The sequence below is a fragment of the Panulirus ornatus genome, chromosome 22 (genome assembly GCF_036320965.1).
Source record: "Panulirus ornatus isolate Po-2019 chromosome 22, ASM3632096v1, whole genome shotgun sequence".
Lineage (NCBI taxonomy): Eukaryota > Metazoa > Arthropoda > Malacostraca > Decapoda > Palinuridae > Panulirus > Panulirus ornatus.
The window spans coordinates 6,055,081-6,077,234 of record NC_092245.1 but is presented as its reverse complement, the minus strand read 5'-3'; the positions used below and the strand labels follow the sequence as shown (position 1 = coordinate 6,077,234).

General features: G+C 43.8%; 1 protein-coding gene across 4 annotated transcripts in view; it reads left to right on the top strand.

Moving 5' to 3' along the window:
• Positions 1-22,154, top strand: part of LOC139756512 (uncharacterized) — a 650,205-nt gene that overhangs the window by 325,503 nt on the left and 302,548 nt on the right. The gene's annotated exons all lie outside the window — the stretch shown is intronic.

The window sequence follows — 22,154 nt, the reverse complement described above, 5'->3', positions numbered from 1 at the left end:
TATATATACACACAGACATATACATGTATACACATGTACATAATTCATGCTGTCTGCCCTTATTCATTCCTGTCGCCACCCCGCCACACATGAAATGGAAACCCCCTCCCCCGCGTGTGTGCGAGGTAGCGCTAGGAAAAGACAACAAAGGCCACATTCGTTCACAATCAGTCTCTAGCTGTCATGTATAATGCACCAAAACCAGAGCTCCCTTTCCACATCCAGACCCCACAAAACTTTCCATGGTTTACCCCAGATGCTTCACATACTCTAGTTCAATCCACTGACAGTATCTCGACGCCGGTATACCGCATTGTTCCAATTCACTCAATTCCTTGCACGCCTTTCACCCTCCTGCATGTTGAGGCCCCGATCACTCAAAATCTTTTTCACTCCATCTTTCCACCTCCAATTTGGTCTCCCACCTCTCCTTGTTCCCTCCACCTCTGACACATATATCCTCCTTGTTAATCTTTCCTCACTCATTCTCTCCATGTGACCAAACCATTTCAAAACACTCTCTTCTGCTCTCTCAACCACACTCTGTTACCACACATCTCTCTTACCCTTTCATTACTAACTCGATCAAACCACATATTGTCCTCAAACATCTCATTTCCAACACATCCACCCTCCTCCGCACAACTCTATCTATAGCCCACGCCTCACAACCATAGAAAATAACATTGTTGGAACCACTGTTCCTTCAAACACCCATTTTCTTTCCAAGATAACGTTCTCGACTTCCACACATTCTTCAACGCTCCCAGAACTTTCGCCCCCTCCCCCACCCTATGATTCGCTTCCACTTCCATGGTTCCATCCACTGCCAGATACACTCCCAGATATCTAAAACACTTCTCTTCCTCCAGTTTTTCTCCATTCAAACTTACCTCCCAATTGACTTGTCCCTCAACCCTACTGAACCTAATAACCTTGCTCTTATTCACATTTCCTCTCGGCTTTCTTCTTTCACACACTTTACCAAACTCAGTCACCAGCTTCTGCAGTTTCTCACCCAAATCAGCCATCAGCGCTGTATCATCAGCAAACAGCAACTGACTCATCCCAAGCTCTCTCATCCACAACAGACTGCATACTTGGCCTTCTCTCCAAATCTCTTGCATGCACCTCCCTAACAACCCCATCCATAAACAAGTTAAGCAACCATGGAGACATCACACACCCCTGCCGCAAACCAACATTCACTGAGAACCAATCACTTTCCTCTCTTCCTACACATACACATGCCTTACAGCCTCGATAAAAACTTTTCACTGCTTCTAACAACTTGCCTCCCACACCTTATATTCTTAATGCCTTCCACAGAGCATCTCTATCAACTCTGTCATATACCTTCTCCAGATCCATAAGGCTACATACAAATCCATTTGCTTTTCTAAGTATTTCTCACATACATTCTTCAAAGCCTGAGGATTGGCAGAATGCGTGCATAGTGCCATTGTACAGAGGCAAAGGGGATAAGAGTGAGTGCTCAAATTACAGAGGTATAAGTTTGTTGAGTATTCCTGGTAAATTATATGGAAGGGTATTGATTGAGAGGGTGAAGGCATGGACAGAGCATCAGATTGGGGAAGAGCAGTGTGGTTTCAGAAGTGGTAGAGGATGTGTGGATCAGGTGTTTGCTTGGAAGAATGTATGTGAGAAATACTTAGAAAAGCAAATGGATTTGTATGTAGTATTTATGGATGTGGAGAAGGCATATGATAGAGTTGATAGAGATGCTCTGTGGAAGGTATTAAGAATATATGGTGTGGGAGGCAAGTTGTTAGAAACTGAAAAGTTTTTATCGAGGATGTAAGGCATGTGTACGTGTTGGAAGAGAGGAAAGTGATTGGTTCTCAGTGAATGTAGGTTTGCGGCAGGGGTGTGTGATGTCTCCATGGTTGTTTAATTTGTTTATGGATGGGGTTGTTAGGGAGGTGAATGCAAGAGTTTTGGAAAGAGGGGCAAGTATGAAGTCTGTTGGGGATGAGAGAGCTTGGGAAGTGAGTCAGTTGTTGTTTCGCTGATGATACAGCGCTGGTGGCTGATTCATGTGAGAAACTGCAGAAGCTGGTGACTGAGTTTGGTAGAGTGTGTGAAAGAAGAAAGTTAAGAGTAAATGTGAATAAGAGCAAGGTTATTAGGTACAGTAGGGTTGAGGGTCAAGTCAATTGGGAGGTAAGTTTGAATGGAGAAAAACTGGAGAAAGTAAAGTGTTTTAGATATGTGGGAGTGGATCTGGCAGCGGATGGAACCATGGAAGCGGAAGTGAATCATAGGGTGGGGGAGGGGGCGAAAATTCTGGGAGCCTTGAAGAATGTGTGGAAGTCGAGAACATTATCCCGGAAAGCAAAAATGGGTATGTTTGAAGGAATATTGGTTCCAACAATGTTGTATGGTTGCGAGGCATGGGCTATGGATAGAGTTGTGCGCAGGAGGGTGGATGTGCTGGAAATGAGATGTTTGAGGACAATGTGTGGTGTGAGGTGGTTTGATCAAGTAAGTAATGTAAGGGTAAGAGAGATGTGTGGAAATAAAAAGAGCGTGGTTGAGAGAGCAGAAGAGGGTGTTTTGAAATGGTTTGGGCACATGGAGAGAATGAGTGAGGAAAGATTGACCAAGAGGATATATGTGTCGGAGGTGGAGGGAACGAGAAGTGGGAGACCAAATTGGAGGTGGAAAGATGGAGTGAAAAAGATTTTGTGTGATCGGGGCCTGAACATGCAGGAGGGTGAAAAGCGGGCAAGGAATAGAGTGAATTGGATCGATGTGGTATACCGGGGTTGACGTGCTGTCAGTGGATTGAATCAGGGCATGTGAAGCGTTTGGGGTAAACCATGGAAAGTTGTGTGGGGCCTGGATGTGGAAAGGGAGCTGTGGTTTCGGGCATTATTGCATGTCAGCTAGAGACTGAGTGTGAACGAATGGGGCCTTTGTTGTCTTTTCCTAGTGCTACCTCGCACACATGAGGGGGGAGGGGGATGTTATTCCATGTGTGGCGAGGTGGCGTTGGGAATGAATAAAGGCAGACAGTGTGAATTGTGTGCATGGGTATATATGTATGTGTCTGTGTGTGTATATATATGTGTACATTGAGATGTATAGGTATGTATATTTGCGTGTGTGTACGTGTATGTATATACATTGTGTATGGGGGTGGGTTGGGCCATTTCTTTCGTCTGTTTCCTTACGCTACGTCGCAAACGCGGGAGACAGCGACAAAGCAAAATAAATATGATAAATATTCTTCAAAGCAAATACCTGATCCACACATCCTCTACCACTTCTGAAACCACACTGCTCTTCCCCAATCTGATGCTCTGTAAATACCTTCACCCTCTCAATCAATACCTTTCCATATGATTTCCAAGGAATACTCAACAAACTTATACCTTTGTAATTTGAGCAGTCACTTTTATCCCCTATGCCTTTGTACAATGGCATTATGCAAGCATTCTACCAATCCTCAGGCACCTCACCATGAATCATACATACATTAAATAACCTTACCAAACAGTCAACAATACAGTCACCCCCTTATTTGATAAATTCCACTGCAATACCATCCAAACCCGCCGCCTTGCCGGCTTTCATCTTCCGCAAAGCTTTTACTACCTCTTCTCTTTTTACCAAATCATTTTCCCTAACCCTCTCACTTTGCACACCACCTCGACCAAAACACCCTATATCTGCCACTCTCTCATCAAACACATACAACAAACCTTCAGAATACTTACTCCATCTCCTTCTCACATCACCACTACTTGTTATCACCTTCCCATTAGCCCCTTTCACTGAAGTTCCCATTTGGTCCCTTGTCTTATGCACTATATTTACCTCCTTCCAAAACATCTTTTAATTCTCCCTAAAATTTAATGATACTCTCTCACCCCAACTCTCATTTGCCCTCTTTTTCACCTCTTGCACCTTTCTCTTCACCTCCTGCCTCTTTCTTTTATACACCTCCCACTCATTTGCATTATTTCCTTGCAAAAATCGTCCAAATGCCTCTCTCTTCTCTTTCACTAATAATCCTACTTCTTCATCCCACCACTCACTACCCTTTCTAATCTGCCCACCTCCCATGTTTCTCATGCCACAAGCATCATTTGCGCAAGCCATCACTGTTTCCCTAAATACATCCCATTACTCCCCCACTCCCCTTACTTCCTTTGTTCACACTTTTTTCCATTCTGTACCCAGTCTCTCCTGGTCCATCCTCACACAAGTCTCCTTCCCAAGCTCACTAACTCTCACCACTCTCTTCGCCCCAACATTCTCTCTTCTTTTCTGAAAACCTCTACAAATTTTCACCTTCACCTCCACAAGATAATGATCAGACATCCCTCCAGTTGCACTTCTCAGTAGATTAACATCCAAATGTCTCTCTTTCGCACGCCTATCAATTAACACGTAACCCAATAACACTCTCTGTCCATCTCTCCTACTTTCATATGTATACCTATGTATATCTATGGACTTGTATGTAGCATTTATGGATGTGGAGAATGCATATGATAGAGTTGATAGAGATGCTCTGTCGAAGGTATTAAGAATATATGGTGTGGGAGGCAAGTTGTTAGAAGCAGTGAAAAGTTTTTATCGAGGATGTAAGGCATCTGTATGTGTAGGAATAGAGGAAAGTGATTGGTTCTCAGTGAATGTAGGTTTGCGGCAGGGGTGTGTGATGTCTCCATGGTTGTTTAGTTTGTTTATGGATGGGGTTGTTAGGGGGGTGAATGGAAGAGTTTTGGAAAGAGGGGCAAGTATGAAGTCTGTTGTGGATGAGAGAGCTTGGGAAGTGAGTCGGTTGTTGTTCGCTGATGATACAGCGCTGGTGGCTGATTCATGTGAGAAACTGCAGAAGCTGGTGACTGAGTTTGGTAAAGTGTGTGAAAGAAGAAAGTTAAGAGTAAATGTGAATAAGAGCAAGGTTATTAGGTACAGTAGGGTTGAGGGTCAAGTCAGTTGGGAGGTAAGTCTGAATGGAGAAAAACTGGAGGAAGTAAAGTGTTTTAGATATGTGGGAGTGGATCTGGCAGCGGATGGAACCATGGAAGCGGAAGTGAATCATAGGGTGGGGGAGGGGGCGAAAATCCTGGGAGCCTTGAAGAATGTGTGGAAGTCGAGAACATTATCTCGGAAAGCAAAAATGGGTATGTTTGAAGGAATATTGGTTCCAACAATGTTGTATGGTTGCGAGGCATGGGCTATGGATAGAGTTGTGCGCAGGAGGGTGGATGTGCTGGAAATGAGATGTTTGAGGACAATGTGTGGTGTGAGGTGGTTTGATCGAGTAAGTAACGTAAGGGTAAGAGAGATGTGTGGAAATAAAAAGAGCGTGGTTGAGAGAGCAGAAGAGGGTGTTTTGAAATGGTTTGGGAACATGGAGAGAATGAGTGAGGAAAGATTGACCAAGAGGATATATGTGTCGGAGGTGGAGGGAACGAGGAGAAGTGGGAGACCAAATTGGAGGTGGAAAGATGGAGTGAAAAAGATTTTGTGTGATTTGGGCCTGAACATGCAGGAGGGTGAAAGGAGTGCAAGGAATAGAGTGAATTGGATCGATGGGGTATACCGGGGTTGACGTGCTGTCAGTGGATTGAATCAGGGCATGTGAAGCGTCTGGGGTAAACCATGGAAAGTTGTGTGGGGCCTGGATGTGGAAAGGGAGCTGTGGTTTCGGGCATTATTGCGTGGCAGCTAGAGACTGAGTGTGAACGAATGGGGCCTTTGTTGTCTTTTCCTAGTGCTACCTCGCACACATGAGAGGGGAGGGGGATGGTATTCCATGTGTGGTGAGGTGGCGATGGGTGTGAATGGGGGCAGACAGTGTGAATTGTGTGCATGGGTATATATGTATGTGTCTGTGTATGTATATATATGTGTACATTGAGATGCATAGGTATGTATATTTGCGTGTGTGGACGTGTGTATGTATACATTGTGTATGGGGTTTGGGTTGGGCCATTTCTTTCGTCTGTTTCCTTGCGCTACCTCGCAAACGTGGGAGACAGCGACAAAGCAAAATGATAATAATAATAATCTCTCTTTTTAAACCAGTTATTCCCAATCACCAGTCCTTTTTCAGCACATAAATCTACAAGCTCTTCACCATTTCCATTTACAACACTGAACACCCCATGTACACCAATCATTCCCTCAACTGCCACATTACTCACCTTGCATTCAAATCGCCCATCACTATAACCCAGTCTCATGCATCAAAACTACAAACACACTCTCTCAGCTGCTCCCAAAACACTTGCCTCTCATGATCTTTCTTCTCATGCCCAGGTGCATATGCACCAATATTCAACCATCTCTCTCCATCCACTTTCAGTTTTACCCATATCAATGTAGAGTTTACTTTTTTACACTCTATCACATACTCCCACCACTCTTGTTTCAGGAGTAGTGCTACTCCTACCCTTGCTCTTGTCCTCTCACTAACCCCTGACTTTACTCCCAAGACATACCCAAACCACTCTTCCCCTTTACCCTTGACCTTCATTTCACTCAGAGCCAAAACATCCAGGTTCCTTTCCTCAAACATACTACCTATTTATTTATTATTTATTATATTTTGCTTTGTCGCTGTCTCCCGCGTTAGCAAGGTAGCGCAAGGAAACAGGCGAAAGAAATGGCCCAACCCACCCACATACACATGTATATACATACACATCCACACACGCAAATATACATACTTATACATCTCAGTGTACACATATATATACACACACAGACATATGCATATTTACACATGTACATAAGACAACGAAGTACATGTACATAAAGACAACGAAGGCCCCATTCGTTCACACTGTCTCTAGCTGTCATGTAATAATGCACTGAAACCACTGCTCCCTTTCCACATCCAGGCCCCACAGAACTTTCCATGGTTTACCCCAGACGCTTCACATGCCTTGGTTCAATCCATTGACAGCACGTCGACCCCAGTATACCACATCGATCCAATTCACTCTATTCCTTGCACGCCTTTCACCCTCCTGCATGTTCAAGCTCCCGACCACTCAAAATCTTTTTCACTCCATCTTTCCACCTCCAATTTGGTCTCCCACTTCTCCTCTTTCCCTCCTCCTCTGACACATATATCCTCTTGGTCAATCAAGATACATACATACTACCTATCTCTCCTTTTTTCTCATCTTGGTTACATCCACACACATTTAGACATCCCAATCTTAGCCTTCGAGTCTGATGAGCACTCCCTGCATGACTCCTTCTTCTGTTTCCCATTTTAGAAAGTTAGAATACATCTATTATACCTTGTCGCTGTCTCCAATGTTAGTGAGGTAGCGCAAGGAAACATGCACATATTCTTTGTCTTTTCTTTCAAACTATTTGCCATTTCCCGCGTTAGCGAGGTAGCGTTAAGAACAGAGGACTGGGCCTTTGAGGGAATATCCTCACCTGTCCCCCTTCTCTGTTCCTTCTTTTGGAAAATTAAAAAAAAAAACGAGAGGGGAGGATTTCCAGCCCCATGCTCCCTCCCCTTTTAATCGCTTTCTACGACACTCAGGGAATACGTGGGAAGTATTCTTTCTCCCCTATCCCAAGGGATAAGGGGGATATACATACATATACATTTCATCGTATAGATATATATACATACACAGACATATACATATATGCATATGTACATAATTCATACTAGCTGCCTTTATTCATTCCCGTCACCACCCCGCCACACATGAAATGAAAACCCCTCCCCCCACTTGCATGCGAGGAATGGCTAGGAAAAGACAACAAAGGCAACATTCATTCACACTCAGTCTCTAGCTGTCATGTATAATGTACCGAAACCACAGCTCCCTTTCCACATCCAGGCCCCACAAAACTTTCCATGGTTTACCCCAGATGCTTCACATGCCCTGGTTCAATCCATTGACTGCTTGTTGATCCCGGTATACCACATGTTAATTGACAGGTGCGCGAAAGAGAGACTTTTGGATGTTAATGTGCTGGGAGGTGCAACTGCAGGAATGTCTGATCATTATCTTGTGAAGGCTAAGGTGAAGATTTGTATGGGTTTTCAGAAAAGAAGAGTGAATGTTGGGGTGAAGAGGGTGGTGAGAGTAAGTGAGCTTGGGAAGGAGACTTGTGTGAGGAAGTACCAGGAGAGACTGAGTACAGAATGGAAAAAGGTGAGAACAATGGAAGTAAGGGGAGTGGGGGAGGAATGGGATGTATTTAGGGAATCAGTGATGGATTGCGCAAAAGATGCTTGTGGCATGAGAAGAGTGGGAGGTGGGTTGATTAGAAAGGGTAGTGAGTGGTGGGATGAAGAAGTAAGATTATTACTGAAAGAGAAGAGAGAGGCATTTGGATGATTTTTGCAAGGAAAAAATGCAATTGAATGGGAGATGTATATAAGAAAGAGACAGAAGGTCAAGAGAAAGGTGCAAGAGGTGAAAAAGAGGGCAAATGAGAGTTGGGGTGAGAGAATATCATTAAATTTCAGGGAGAATAAAAAGATGTTCTGGAAGGAGGTAAATAAAGTGCGTAAGACAAGGGAGCAAATGGGAACTTCAGTGAAGGGCGCAAATGGGGAGGTGATAACAAGTAGTGGTGATGTGAGAAGGAGATGGAGTGAGTATTTTGAAGGTTTGTTGAATGTGTTTGATGATAGAGTGGCAGATATAGGGTGTTTTGGTCGAGGTGGTGTGCAAAGTGAGAGGGTTAGGGAAAATGATTTGGTAAACAGAGAAGAGGTAGTAAAAGCTTTGCGGAAGATGAAAGCCGGCAAGGCAGCAGGTTTGGATGGTATTGCAGTGGAATTTATTAAAAAAGGGGTGACTGTATTATTGACTGATTGGTAAGGTTATTTAATGTATGTATGACTCATGGTGAGGTGCCTGAGGATTGGCGGAATGCGTGCATAGTGCCATTGTACAAAGGCAAAGGGGATAAGAGTGAGTGCTCAAATTACAGAGGTATAAGTTTGTTGAGTATTCCTGGTAAATTATATGGGAGGGTATTGATTGAGAGGGTGAAGGCATGTACAGAGCATCAGATTGGGGAAGAGCAGTGTGGTTTCAGAAGTGGTAGAGGATGTGTGGATCAGGTGTTTGCTTTGAAGAATATATGTGAGAAATACTTAGAAAAGCAAATGGATTTGTATGTAGTATTTATGGATCTGGAGAAGGCATATGATAGAGTTAATAGAGATGCTCTGTGGAAGGTATTAAGAATATATGGTGTGGGAGGCAAGTTGTTAGAAGCAGTGAAAAGTTTTTATCGAGGATGTAAGGCATGTGTACGTGTAGGAAGAGAGGAAAGTGATTGGTTCTCAGTGAATGTAGGTTTGCGGCAGGGGTGTATGATGTCTCCATGGTTGTTTAATTTGTTTATGGATGGGGTTGTTAGGGAGGTAAATGCAAGAGTTTTGGAAAGAGGGGCAAGTATGAAGTCTATTGGGGATGAGAGAGCTTGGGAAGTGAGTCAGTTGTTGTTCGCTGATGATACAGCGCTGGTGGCTGATTCATGCGAGAAACTGCAGAAGCTGGTGACTGAGTTTGGTAAAGTTTGTGAAAGAAGAAAGTTAAGAGTAAATGTGAATAAGAGCAAGGTTATTAGGTACAGCAGGGTTGAGGGTCAAGTCAGTTGGGAGGTAAGTTTGAATGGAGAAAAACTGGAGGAAGTAAAGTGTTTTAGATATCTGGGAGTGGATCTGGCATCGGATGGAACCATGGAAGCGGAAGTGGATCATAGGGTGGGGGAGGGGGCGAAAATCCTGGGAGCCTTGAAGAATGTGTGGAAGTCGAGAACATTATCTCGGAAAGCAAAAATGGGTATGTTTGAAGGAATAGTGGCTCCAACAATGTTGTATGGTTACGAGGCGAGGGCTATGGATAGAGTTGTGCGCAGGAGGATGGATGTGCTGGAAATGAGATGTTTGAGGACAATGTGTGGTGTGAGGTGGTTTGATCGAGTAAGTAACGTAAGGGTAAGAGAGATGTGTGGAAATAAAAAGAGCGTGGTTGAGAGAGCAGAAGAGGGTGTTTTGAAATGGTTTGGGCACATGGAGAGAATGAGTGAGGAAAGATTGACCAAGAGGATATATGTGTCGGAGGTGGAGGGAACGAGGATAAGTGGGAGACCAAATTGAAGGTGGAAAGATGGAGTGAAAAAGATTTTGTGTGATTGGAGCCTGAACATGCAGGAGGGTGAAAGGAGTGCAAGGAATAGAGTGAATTGGATCAGTGTGGTATACCGGGGTTGACGTGCTGTCAATGGATTGAATCAGGGCATGTGAAGCGTAAGGGGTAAACCATGGAAAGCTGTGTAGGTATGTATATTTGCGTGTATTAACGTATGTATATACATGTGTATGGGGGTGGGTTGGGCCCTTTCTTTCGTCTGTTTCCTTGCGCTACCTCGCAAACATGGGAGACAGCGACAAAGCAAAAAAAAACGAAAAAAAAAAACCCACATTTTTCCAGTTCACTCTATTCCTTGCACACCTTTCACCTTCCTGCGTGTTCAGACCCCGACCACTCAAAATCTTTTTCACTCAATCCTTTCACTTCCAATTTGGTCTCCCTGTTTTCCTCGTTCCCTCCACTTCTGATACATATATCCTCTTTGTCAATCTTTCCTCACTCTTTCTCTCCATGTGACCAGAACATTTCAAAACACCTTCTTCTGCTCTCTCAACCCCACTTTTTATTTCCACACTCTCTCTTACCCCCTGCAAGGTTATTAGGTACAGTAGGGTTGAGGGTCAAGTCAATTGGGAGGTAAGTTTGAATGGAGGAAAACTGGAGGAAGTAAAGTGTTTTAGATATCTGGGAGTGGATCTGGCAGCGGATGGAACCATGGAAGCAGAAGTGAATCATAGGGTGGGGGAGGGGGCGAAAATCCTGGGAGCCTTGCAGAATGTGTGGAAGTCGAGAACATTATCTCGGAAAGCAAAAATGGGTATGTTTGAAGGAATAGTGGTTCCAACAATGTTATTTTCTATGGTTGCGAGGCATGGGCTATGGATAGAGTTGTGCGCAGGAGGGTGGATGTGCTGGAAATGAGATGTTTGAGGACAATGTGTGGTGTGAGGTGGTTTGATCGAGTAAGTAATGTAAGGGTAAGAGAGATGTGTGGAAATAAAAAGAGCGTGGTTGAGAGAGCAGAAGAGGGTGTTTTGAAATGGTTTGGGCACCTGGAGAGAATGAGTGAGGAAAGATTGACCAAGAGGATATATGTGTCGGAGGTGTAGGGAACGAGGAGAAGTGGGAGACCAAATTGGAGGTGGAAAGATGGAGTGAAAAAGATTTTGTGTGATCGGGGCCTGAACATGCAGGAGGGTGAAAGGCGGGCAAGGAATAGAGTGAATTGGATCGATGTGGTATACCGGGGTTGACGTGCTGTCAGTGGATTGAATCAGGGCATGTGAAGCGTTTGGGGTAAACCATGGAAAGTTGTGTGGGGCCTGGATGTAGAAAGGGAGCTGTGGTTTTGGGCATTATTGCGTGACAGCTGGAGACTGAGTGTGAACGAATGGGGCCTTTGTTGTCTTTTCCTAGTGCTACTTCACACACATGAGAGGGGAGGGGGATGGTATTCCATGTGTGGCGAGGTGGTGATGGGAATGAATAGGGGCAGACAGTGTGAATTGTGTGCATGGGTATATATGTATGTGTCTGTGTGTGTATATATATGTGTACATTGAGATGTATAGGTATGTATATTTGCGTGTGTGTGTGTGTACATTGTGTATGGGGGTGGGTTGTGCCATTTCTTTCGTCTGTTTCCTTGCGCCACCTCGCAAACGCGGGAGACAGCGACAAAGCAAAATAGATAAATAAATAATCTCTCTTAGCCTTTCATTACTTAATCAAACCACCTCGCACCACATATTGTCCTCAGACATCTCATTTCCAACACATCCACCCTCCTCCGCACAACTCTGTCTATCGCCCATGCGTCGCAAGCATATAACATTGCTGGAACCACTATTCTTCAAACATATCCACTTTTGCTTTCCGAGATAATGTTCTCAGCCTTCCACACATTCTTCAACGCTCCCAGAACTTTCGCCCCTTCCCCCACCCTGTTTATCACTTCCACTTCCATGGTTCCATCTGCTGCCAAATCCACTCCCAGATATCTAAAACACTTCACTTCCTCCAGTTTTTCTCCATTCAAACATACCTCCCAATTGACTTGTCCCTCAACCCTTCTGTACCTAATAACCTTGCTCTTATTCACATATACTCTCAGCTTTCTTCTTTCACACACTTTACCAAACTCAGTCACCAGTTTCTGCAGTTTCTCACCTGAATTAGCCACCAGCACTGTATCATCAGCAAACAACAACTGACTCACGTCCCAAGCCCTCTCATCCACAACAGACTGCATACTTGCCCCTCTCTCCAAAAGTCTTGCATTCACCTCCCTAACAACCCCATCTGTAAACAAATTAAACAACCATGGAGACATCACACACCCATGCCGCAAACCGACATTCACTGAGAACCAATCACTTTCCTCTCTTCCTACTTGTACACATGCCTTGCAACCTCGATAAAAACTTTTCACTGCTTCTAGCAACTTGCACCATATATTCTAAATACCTTCCACAGAGCATCTCTATCAACTCTATCATATGCCTTCTCCAGATCCGTAAATGCTTCATACAAATCCATTTGCTTTTCTAAGTATTTCTCACATACATTCTTCAAAAGCAAACACCTGATCCACACATCCTGTAACACTTCTGGAACCACACTGCTCTTCCCCAATCTGATGCTCTGTACATGCCTTCGCCCTCTCAATCAATACCCTCCCATATAATTTCCCAGGAATACTAAACAAACTTGCACCTCTGTAATTTAAGCACTCACCTTTATCCCCTTTGCCTTTGTACAATGGCACAATGCATGCATTCCACTAATCCTCAGGCACCTCACTATGAGTCATACATACATTAAATATCCTTACCAACCAGTCAGCAACACAGTCACCCCCCTCTTTTAATAGATTCTACTGCAATACCATTGAATCCCACCGTCTTGCCGGCTTTCATCTTCCATAAAGCTTTTACTAACTCTTCTCTGTTTACCAAATCATTCTCCTTAACTTTGCACACCACCTCGACCAAAACACCCCATATCTGCCACTCTATCATCTAACACATTCAGCATACCTTTCAAATGCTCACTCCATCACCTCACTCACCACTACTTGTTATTACCTCCCCATTAGCCTCCTTCACCGATGTTCCCATTTGTTTTCTTGTCTTACGCTTTTTGTTTACCTCCTTCCAAAACACCTTTTTATTCTCCCAAAAATTTAATGATACTCTCTCACCCCAACTCTCATTTGCCCTCTTTTTCACCTCTTGTACCTTTCTCTTGACCTCCTGCCTCTTTCTTCGATACATCTCCCACTCATTTGTACTATTTCCTGCAAAAATCGTCCAAATGCCTCTCGCTTCTCTTTCACAAATAATCTTACTTCTTTATACCACCACCCACTGCCCTTTCTAATCTGCCCACCTCCCACGCTTCTCATGCCACAAGCATCTTTTGCGCAAGCCATCACTGCTCCCCTAAATACATCCCATTCCTCTTCCACTCCCCTTTCTTCCTTTGCTCTCACCTTTTTCCATTCAGCACTCAGTCTCTCCTGGTACTTCCTCTCACAAGTCTCCTTCCCAAGCTCACTTACTCTCACCACTCTCTTCACCCCTACATTCTCTCTTCTTTTCTGAAAACTACAAATCTTCAGACATCCTTCCAGTTGCACCTCTCAGCACATTAACATTCAAAAGTCTCTCTTTCATGCACTTATCAACTAACACGTAATCCAAAACGCTCTCTGGCCATCTCTCCTACTGGCATACATATTTTTTTTTTTTTTTTTTATACTTTGTCGCTGTCTCTCGCGTATTGCGAGGTAGCGCAAGGAAACAGACGAAAGAAATGGCCCAACCCCCCCCATACACATGTACATACACACGTCCACACACACAAATATACATACCTACACAGAGTGAATTGGAGTCATGTGGTATACAGGGGTTGACGTGCTGTCAGTGGATTGAAGCAAGGCATGTGAAGCGTCTGGGGTAAACCATGGAAAGCTGTGTAGGTATGTATATTTGCGTGTGTGGACGTGTGTATGTACATGTGTATGGGGGGGGGGGTTGGGCCATTTCTTTCGTCTGTTTCCTTGCGCTACCTCGCAAACGCGGGAGACAGCGACAAAGTATAAAAAAAAAAAAAAAAAAAAAAAAAACACAGCTTTCCATGGTTTACCCCGGACGCTTCACATGCCTTGATTCAATCCACTGACAGCACGTCAACCCCTGTATACCACATCGCTCCAATTCACTCTATTCCTTGCCCTCCTTTCACCCTCCTGCATGTTCAGGCCCCGATCACACAAAATCTTTTTCACTCCATCTTTCCACCTCCAATTTGGTCTCCCTCTTCTCCTCGTTCCCTCCACCTCCGACACATATATCCTCTTGGTCAATCTTTCCTCACTCATTCTCTCCATGTGCCCAAACCATTTTAAAACACTCTCTTCTGCTCTCTCAACCACGCTCTTTTTATTTCCACACATCTCTCTTACCCTTACGTTACTTACTCGATCAAACCACCTCACACCACACATTGTCCTCAAACATCTCATTTCCAGCACATCCATCCTCCTGCGCACAACTCTATCCATAGCCCACGCCTCGCAACCATACAACATTGTTGGAACTACTATTCCTTCAAACATACCCATTTTTGCTTTCCGGGATAATGTTCTCGACTTCCACACATTTTTCAAGGCTCCCAAAATTTTCGCCCCCTCCCCCACCCTATGATCCACTTCCGCTTCCATGGTTCCATCCGCTGACAGATCCACTCCCAGATATCTAAAACACTTCACTTCCTCCAGTTTTTCACCATTCAAACTCACCTCCCAATTGACTTGACCCTCAGCCCTACTGTACCTAATAACCTTGCTCTTATTCACATTTACTCTTAACTTTCTTCTTCCACACACTTTACCAAACTCCGTCACCAGCTTCTGCAGTTTCTCACATGAATCCGCCACCAGCGCTGTATCATCAGCGAACAACAACTGACTCACTTCCCAAGCTCTCTCATCCCCAACAGACTTCATACTTGCCCCTCTTTCCAAGACTCTTGCATTTACCTCCCTAACAACCCCATCCATAAACAAATTAAACAACCATGGAGACATCACACACCCCTGCCGCAAACCTACATTCACTGAGAACCAATCACTTTCCTCTCTTCCTACACGTACACATGCCTTACATCCTCGATAAAAACTTTTCACTGCTTCTAACAACTTGCCTCCCACACCAAATATTCTTAATACCTTCCACAGAGCATCTCTATCAACTCTATCATATGCCTTCTCCAGATCCATAAATGCTACATACAAATCCATTTGTATGTATCTCTTTTTTTAAACCAGGTATTCCCAATCACCAGTACTTTTTCGGCACACAGATCTACAAGTGCTTCACCATTTCCATTTACAACCCCGACCACCCCTTATACACCAATCGTACCCTCATCTGCCACATTACTCACCTTTGCATTCAATTCACCCATCACTATAACCCGTGCATCAAAGCTGCTAACTCACTCACTCAGCTGCTCCCAAAACACTTGCCTCTCATGATCTTTCAGAGGACTGAGCCTTTGAGGGAATATCCTCACTTGGCCCCCTTCTCTGTTCCTTCTTTTGGAAAATTAAAAATGAGAGGGGAGGATTTCCAGCCCCCCGCTCCCTTCCCTTTTAGTCGCCTTCTACGACACGCAGAGAATACGTGGGAAGTATTCTTTCTTCCCTATCCCAGGGATAACTTTTTTTGCAGGGAAAAATGCAAATGAGTGGGAGATGTATAAAAGAAAGAGGCAGGTCAAGAAAAAGGTGCAAGAGGTGAAAAAGAGGGCAAATGAGAGTTGGGGTGAGAGAGTATCATTAAATTTTAGGGAGAATGAAAAGATGTTTTGGAAGGAGGTAAATAAAGTGCGTAAGACAAGGGAGCAAATGAGAACTTCAGTGAAGGGGGCTAATGGGGAGGTGATAACAAGGAGTGGTGATGTGAGAAGGAGATGGAGTGAGTATTTTGAAGGTTTGTTGAATGCGTTTGATGAGAGAGTGGCAGATATAGGATGTTTTGGTTGAGGTGGTGTGCAAAGTGAGAGGGTTAGGGAAAATGATTTGGTAAACAGAGAAGAGGTAGTAAAAGCTTTGTGTAAGATGAAAGCCGGCAAGGCAGCAGGTTTGGATGTTATTGCAGTGGAATTTATTAAAAAAGGGGGTGACTGTATTGTTGACTGGTTGGTAAGGTTTTTTAATGTATGTATGATTCATGGTGAGATGCCTGAGGATTGGCGGAATGCTTACATAGTGCCATTGTACAAAGGCAAAGGTGATAAGAGTGAGTGCTCAAATTACAGAGGTATAAGTTTGTTGAGTATTCCTGGTAAATTATATAGGAGGGTATTGATTGAGAGGGTGAAGGCATGTACAGAGCATCAGATTGGGGAAGAGCAGTGTGGTTTGAGTAGTGGTAGAGGATGTGTGGATCAGGTGTTTGCTTTGAAGAATATATGTGAAAAATACTTAGAAAAGCAAATGGATTTGTATGTAGCATTTATGGATCTGGAGAAGGCATATGATAGAGTTGATAGAGATGCTTTGTGGAAGGTATTAAGAATATATGGTGTGGGAGGCAAATTGTTAGAAGCAGTGAAAAGTTTGTATCGAGGATGTAAGGCATGTGTACGTGTAGGAAGAGAGGAAAGTGATTGGTTCTCAGTGAATGTTGGTTTGCAGGAGGGGTGTATGATGTCTCCATGGTTGTTTAATTTGTTTATGGATGGGGTTGTTAGGGAGGTGAATGCAAGAGTTTTGGAAAGAGGGCAAGTATACAGTCTGTTGTGGATGAGAGAGCTTGGGAAGTGAGTCAGTTGTTGTTTGCTGATAATACAGCACTGGTGACTGATTCATGTAAGAAACTGCAGAAGCTGGTGACTGAGTTTGGTAAAGTGTGTGAAAGAAGAAAGTTAAGAGTAAATGTGAATAAGAGCAAGGTTATTAGGTACAGTACGGGTTGAGGGTCAAGTCAATTGGGAGGTAAGTTTGAATGGAGAAAAACTGGAGGAAGTAAAGTGTTTTAGATATGTGGGAGTGGACCTGGCAGCGGATGGAACCATGGAAGCGGAAGTGAATCATAGGGTGGGGGAGGGGGCGAAAGTTCTGGGAGCATTGAAGAATGTATGGAAGTCGAGAACATTATCCCGGAAAGCAAAAATGGGTATGTTTGAAGGAATAGTGGTTCCAACAATGTTGTATAGTTGCGAGGCGTGGACTATGGATAGAGTTGTGCGCAGGAGTGTGGATGTGCTGGAAATGAGATGTTTGAGGACAGTATGTGGTGTGAGGCGGTTTGATTGAGTAAGTAATGTAAGGGTAAGAGAGATGTGTGGAAATAAAAAGAGTGTGGTTCAGAGAGCAGGAGAGTGTTTTGAAATGGTTTGGTCACGTGGAGAGAATGAGTGAGGAAAGATTGACCAAGAGGATATATGTGTCGGAGGTGGAGGGAACGAGGAGAAGTGGGAGACCAAATTGGAGGTGGAAAGATGGAGTGAAAAAGATTTTGAGTGATCGGGGCCTGATCATGCAGGAGGGTGAAAGGCGGGCAAGGAATAGAGTGAATTGGAACAATGTGCTATACCGGGGTTGATGTGCTGTCTATGGATTGAACCAGGGCATGTGAAGCGTCAGGGTAAACCATGGAAAGTTGTGTGGGGCCTAGATGTGGAAAGTGAGCTGTGGTTTTGGTGCATTATTACATGACAACTAGAGACTGAGTGTGAACGAATGGGGCCATTGTTGTCTTTTCCTAGTGCTACCTCGCACACATGAGGGGGAGGGGGTTGTTATTCCATGTGTGGCAGACAGTATGAATTATGTACATGTGGATATATGTATATGTCTTTGTGTTATATATATGTGTACTTTGAGATGTATAGTTATGTATATTTGCATGTGTGTACGTGTATGAATATACATGTGTATGTGGGTGAGTTGGGCCATTCTTTCATCTGTTTCCTTGCGCTACCTCGCTAACATGGGAGACAGCGACAAAGCAAATGAATATATATATATATATATGTATATATTTATTTTGCCTTGTCGCTGTCTCCCGCGTTAGCGAGGTAGCGCAAGGAAACAGATGAAAGAATGGCCCATCCCACCCACATACACATGTATATACATACACGCTCACACACGCAAATATACATACCTTTACATCTCAACGTATAAATATATATACACACGCAGACATATACATATATATATATTTTCATAATTCATACTGTCTCCCTTTATTCATTCCCATCGCCACCTCGCCACACATGAAATAACATCCCCCTCCCCCTTCATGTGTGCGAGGTAACGCTAGGGAAAGAAAACAAAGACCCCATTCGTTCACACTCATTCTAGCTGTCATGTAATAATGCACCGAAACCACAGCTCCCTTTCCACATACAGGCCCTACAGAACTTTCCATGGTTTACCCCAGACGCTTCACATGTCCTGGTTCAATCCATTGACAGCATGTCGACCCCGGTATACCAAATCGTTCTAGTTCACTCTATTCCTTGCACGCCTTTCACCCTCCTGCATGTTCAGGCCCCGATCACTCAAAATCTTTTTCACTCCACCTCTCCACCTCCAATTTGGTCTCCCACTTCTCCTCGTTCCCTCGACCTCTAACACATATATCCTCTTGGTCAATCTTTCCTCACTCATTCTCTCCATGTGACCAAACCATTTCCAAACACCCTCCTCTGCTCTCTCAACCACACTTTTTTTTATTTCCACACATCTCTCTTACCCTTACATTACTTACTCGATCAAACAACCACACACCACATATTGTCCTCAAACATCTCATTTCCAGCACCTCCACCCTCCTCCGCACAACTCTAACCATAGCCCACGCCTCGCAACCTTACAACATTGTTGGAACCACTATTCCTTCAAACATGCCCATTTTTGCTCTCCGAAATAATGTTCTCGACTTCCAAACATTCTTCAAGGCTCCCAGGATTTTCACCCCCTCCCCCACCCTATGATTCACTTCTACTTCCATGGTTCCATCCGCTGCCAGATCCACTCCCAGATATCTAAAACACTTTTCTTCCTCCAGTTTTTCTCCATTCAAACTTACCTCCCAATTGACTTGACCCTCAACCCTACTGTACCTAATAACCTTGCTCTTATTCACATTTACTCTCAACTTTCTTCTTTCACACACTTTACCAAACTCAGTCACCAGCTTCTGCAGTTTCTCACATGAATCAGCCACCAGCGCTGTATCATCAGCGAACAACAACTGACTCGCTTCCCAAGCTCTCTCATCCCCAACAGACTTCATACTTGTCCCTCTTTCCAAAACTCTTGCATTCATCCCACTAACAACCCCATCCATAAACAAATTAAACAACCATGGAGACATCATACACCCCTGCCTGCAAACCTACATTCACTGAGAACCAATCATTTCCTCTCTTCCTACACATACACATGCCTTACATCCTCGATAAAAACTTTTCACTGCTTCTAACAACTTGCTTCCCACACCATATATTCTTAATACCTTCCACAGAGCATCTCTATCATATGCCTTCTCCAGATCCATAAATGCTACATACAAATCCATTTGCTTTTCTAAGTATTTCTCACATACATTCTTCAAAGCAAACACCTGATCCACACATCCTCTACCACTTCTGAAACCACTCTGCTCTTCCCCAATCTGATGCTCTGTACATGCCTTCACACTCTCAATCAATACCCTCCCATATAATTTACCAGGAACACTCAACAAACTTATACCTCTGTAATTTGAGCACTCACTCTTATCCCCTTTGCCTTTATGCAATTGCACTATGCAAGCATTCCACCAATCCTCAGGCACCTCACCATGAATCATACATACATTAAAAAACCTTACCAACCAGTCAACAATACAGTAACCCCCTTTTTTAATAAATTCCTCTGCAATACCATCCAAACCTGCTGCCTTGCCGGCTTTCATCTTCCGCAAAGCTTTCACTACCTCTTCTCTGTTTACCAAATCATTTTCCCTAACCCTCTCACTTTGCACACCACCTCGACCAAAACACCCTATATCTGCCACTCTATCATCAAACACATTCAACAAACCTTCAAAATACTCACTCCATCTCCTTTTCACATCACCACTCCTTGTTATCACCTCCCCATTAGCCCCTTTCACTGAAGTTCCCATTTGCTCCCTTGTCTTACGCACTTTATTTACCTCCTTCCAAAACATCTTTTTATTCTCCCTAAAATTTAATGATACTCTCTCACCCCAACTCTCATTTGCCCTCTTTTTCACCTCTTGCACCTTTCTCTTGACCTCCTGCCTCTTTCTTTTATACATCTCCCACTCATTTGCATTTTTTCCCTGCAAAAATCGTCCAAATGCTTCTCTCTTCTCTTTCACTAATAATCTTACATCTTCATCTCACCACTCACTACCCTTTCTAATCAACCCACCTCCCACACTTCTCATGCCACAAGCATCTTTTGCGCAATCCATCACTGCTTCCCTAAATACATCCCATTCCTCTCCCACTCCCCATACCTCCTTTGTTCTCACCTTTTTCCATTCTGTACTCAGTCTCTCTTGGTACTTCCTCACACAAGTCTCCTTCCCAAGCTTACTTACTCTCACCACTCTCTTCACCCCAACATTCTCTTCTTTTCTGAAAACCCCTACAAATCTTTACCTTCGCCTCCACAAGATAATGATCAGACATCCCTCCAGTTGCACCTCTCAGCACATTAACATCCAAAAGTCTCTCTTTCGTGTGTCTATCAATTAACACATAATCCAATAACGCTCTCTGGCCATCTCTCCCACTTACATACGTATACTTGTGTATATCTCGCTTTTTAAAGCAGGTATTCCCAATCACCAGTCCTTTTTCAGCACATAGATCTACAAGCTCTTCCCCATTTCCATTTTCAACACTGAACACCCCATGTATACCAATTATTTCCTCAACTGCCACATTACTCACCTTTGCATTCAAATCACCCATCACTATAACCCGGTCTTGTGCATCAAAACCACTAACACACTCTCTCAGCTGCTCCCAAAACACTTGCCTCTCATGATCTTTCTTCTCATGCCCAGGTGCATATGCACCAATAATCACCCATCTCTCTCCATCCACTTTCAGTTTTACCCATATCAATCTAGAATTTACTTTCTTACACTCTGTTGCATACTCCCACAACTCCTGTTTCAGGAGTAGTGCTACTCCCTTGCTCTTGTCCTCTCACTAACCCCTGACTTTACTCCCAAGACATTCCCAAACCACTCTTCCCCTTTACCCTTGAGCTTCATTTCACTCAGAGTCAAAACATCCAGGTTCCTTTCCTCAAACATACTACCTATCTCTCCTTTTTTCTCATCTTGGTTTCAGCCACACACATTTAGACACACCAATCTGAGCCTTCGAGGAGGATGAGCACTCCCTGCGTGACTCCTTCTGTTTCCCCTTTTGGAAAGTTAAAATACAAGGAGGGGAGGGTTTCTAGCCCCCCGCTCCCATCCCCTTTAGTCGCATTCTACGACATGTGAGGAATGCATGGGAATATATAAATTCTCTTTTTAAACCAGGGATTCCCAATCATTAGTCTGTTTTCAGCAAGTAACTCTACAATCTCTTCACTAATTCCATTCACAACACTGAATATTCCATGCGCACTAATTATGCTCTCAACTATACTCTCAACTGCCACATTGCTCACCTTCGCATTGAAATATCCCATCGCTAATACCCGGTTTCATGCACCAAAAACTGCTGTCACGCTCACTCAGTTGCTCACAAAACACTTGCCTCATGATCTTTCTTCTCATTACCATGTGCTTAAGCACTAATAATCACCCATCTCTCACCATCCAGTTTTAGTTTTGCCCTTATCAGTCTAGACTTTTCTTGCTTACACGCTATTGCACACTCCCACAACTTCTGGATCAGGAGTAGTGCTACTACTGCCTTTGCTCTTGTCTTCTTACCAAGCTCTGACATTACTTCCAA